Raw genomic sequence first — 3,134 nt, forward strand, 5'->3', positions numbered from 1 at the left:
CAGCGCGTGCCCAGCCGCTGTTGGTAGCGGGAACGGCGGGGTTCCTCGCGCTCTGCTCCGCGGGCCTTCCTGAAAGCAAACGAGTATTGCGCTTACGTTGTTGCTTCAATACAACTTTTTTTAAGATATTTCACACTACTGTTACAGCTCCTAACGCTGTAGTTCTCGCAAAGGCAGAGCGGTATTTAGAAACAGAAGAGATCCCCACGAACAAGCAAAGGCAGCAGCAGGCACCACTTACAGCCCTGCTGGAAGCTGCCAGGCGATTGAGGCAGAGCGCTGCCATGGGGTGGGCAATGCAGGCGGCAGCTTCAGCTCAGCGCTGCGTGTGGTCCCTGCCAAGCCTCGTACCCTCATTAAATAGGGGTCGTCTTCGGCACTTCTGAAGTGCCATAGTTAGCAGCACACGTTGTTCATTACCTAGGGCATAAAACACCACAGAACTATTGTTAGTTTTTATGTACCGCTGCCATGCCCCAGGCAGCCCAGCCAAGCGGAGGCTGAGAGAAAAGAGACCTCCAAGTGTTCAGTCAACAGAGTTTGAATGAATGAGTCCATCACTGAGCCCCAGCCATTCACTCACCTAAAACCAGGGCTTTTGAATAAGCCGGAGGTAACAGCCTGTGAACGGCTTCAACCATTAGGAGGATCTGCACGCAGCTCCCAGCCTTGTTTTGTGCACAGCTCTATGAAGATCTCGACTGAAATCCTGCTTCCATACCACCCCAAATCGGGGAGTTCTCCCCGACTTACATTTTGTGCTGTGCACATCTTGCTCCTCATGGCCAGCCTGGTGCCCTCCATTGAGCTTACTGCTATCGTCTGATTATTTCAGCCATCATCCTTCACCCGATTCTTGCTTGAATCCTGTGGTGCTTTAAGACAAAAAAGGCTATAGAATTAATTTCTTCCTCTGGGTAAAGTCCCAGCTAAGTTCTTCTCGTCTCAAACTGATTCAGTAGTTAATTCTCTTTCCTGGTAAATCAAAGTCAATTTACTTTCAGATAAACTGTTATTTCTAGAGATGTGGAATATAACTTTCATTATCCAAAACCAAATTTCTTTTTCAAGGAGTTCTTTTTCCATGAGTGTGAATTGCATTCTCCTCATGCTGTCACCACAGACAGCCACTGCTTTCAGGTAACAAAAGCTCCATTAGTTTACTAACCTGACGGGGCCTTCCATATTTCTTAACCTGCTGGCAAGCAGCTAGGATACAATTCCAAATCTTGTTCTATTTTTAATATACCCCTGAGTTTCCGATCTCACATTGATTGTGTGCATGATAAAACATGATCGGAAATAGTAAGAATGCCAACAAGATACATCCCTAAACTACCTGCAGCTTGTCCCAGGTAGTTTTGCCAATGTTCGTATTTTTAAATACTTCATTTATCTGCAGTAGAAAACTTCCAGGTGACCAGAAATAAAACAGGAGCACAAACAGCCCCTTCTCCCTGTGCTCCTTGCTCTGACTGCAGTGGTAGCAGCCTGCCTGCTCTGGGATGGACTCACTCAAGCTACTTGAAAATAAAACCACATCTATCAATTTTGCTAATAGAAAGAGGATAAAAATAGTATATCCTTAGAGACCCCTTCCCTTAAAGGCTGTCAGCAGACACCTTGACCCACTTTTGCTCTCTGCCAAAAGGAGCTAATGTATTTGTGTGATTAGCCAAGTATGATGGCAATGCTGATAAAACTATACAGACAGAAGGGTCTTTGCAGCAATTTGATTGGTACTGTTATCTTTACAATCATCTGTGGGTGTTCATAGCTGTCCACATCACGCAGAAGCAATCCTGAACAGTGCAGTGAGGTCTAGGTTGGAAGTCTCCCACTATTGGATTGACCTTCCAACCAGGTAGAGCCAAAGGGGCTACCTCTCAACTGCCGGCATCCCTCCTGCAAGGTTTATTCAGGATCAATTTAAGGAAAGAAAAAACAGCAGACATAAGGCAGTAACACCCATCCCAAAGGCTCTCAGCATCTTCCTCAATACCAACAACTGGGGTAAACGTGAAACCACGGGGGATGTAAAAGGAGAGAGGTTTTCTCAGCCAGCTCCCCTGGGCAGGCAGTATCAGAGGGCTGCTGTCCATAGCAGCTGGCCTGCCAGCCAGCAGGGAGGAGCTGCCGTTCTTCTCTCAGTGCACGACTGCTGAAGAGAAATGCAAAACAACATCAGAGGTGATTTCCAAAAATGTAAATGAAAATTTCACGTGAAGAGATGTGAGCAGGGCAGCATACATCGCGTCTTTTCTCAGTTGCCCCGGCTGCGGTTCAATATCCGTTTCACTTCCATGTGAAGTATCAGTGATGTCTGAGCAGAGCTCACACGCCAATCCAACACAGGGACCGAAATCTGCGCCCATCCCCTGCATGCAGCGTCTTGTGCGCTCTGTGCGGTGCGGTGCGGTGCCAGCCGGCCAGGAGGGCGCGCAGCACGCAGCTCTGCTGAATGGCAGCGGGAATCACTGCAGCCGCCACAGCGGGAATCACTGCGGCCACCGCAGCGGGAATCACTGCGGCCACCACAGCGCAGCGCGGGGCTCCGCGCCGCCGCACGTTCGGCGCCCTCCGTGACACACACAAGATATTTTCCCGAGGGAAAACAGCCGTTTCCGCAGCGATGGATTGTATTGTGAACACGGAGATCTCTAACGCTGTCACATCGTTGTAGATGCTTTCCAGTTTACAATGAATGCCAGAAATAGCTGACAGCATTCCCGTGAGAAAGCACGGAATTCACCACCCCAAATCCCAGGAAATCCATCTCTATCAGCAAGCGCGACCTTGCTTTCCATTGAAGGTTCCTGCTAACAGATTGGATTTCCGGTATTAATTTATCAGAGCTCATTAAAAATACAAGGCCTTTTTTTTTTTTTCAGGGATTCGAGAACAGCGAACTCAGCGTCGTTTCAGTGCCGCTAAGCCCTAAAAACTAGTTTTAGCCACGTCAGTCACCCCTAGGTAAATCACTCGATCTATTTACGCCCCGCGCTGCACTACGTGACGCCGTAACACGCACGGCCGCACCGCGGTCCCCTCACAACAAGCGGCAACCCGCACCACGCCCAGCCCGGCCCCCGGCCGCCTTCCCGCCCAGCTCCGCCCACGTGATCGCCCTCAGC

General features: G+C 49.5%; 1 long non-coding RNA gene across 1 annotated transcript; it reads right to left on the bottom strand.

Annotated features, from left to right (window-relative positions):
- On the bottom strand, positions 1–3,128 carry LOC104913820. Its single transcript, XR_795648.2, has 3 exons — positions 584–3,128; positions 242–420; positions 1–69 (listed from the first exon to the last, which is right to left on the bottom strand). It is a non-coding gene; the product is annotated as an uncharacterized LOC104913820 (long non-coding RNA).
- Between the last annotated feature and the right edge of the window lie 6 nt (positions 3,129–3,134).

This window comes from Meleagris gallopavo, chromosome 20 (genome assembly GCF_000146605.3).
Source record: "Meleagris gallopavo isolate NT-WF06-2002-E0010 breed Aviagen turkey brand Nicholas breeding stock chromosome 20, Turkey_5.1, whole genome shotgun sequence".
NCBI lineage: Eukaryota > Metazoa > Chordata > Aves > Galliformes > Phasianidae > Meleagris > Meleagris gallopavo.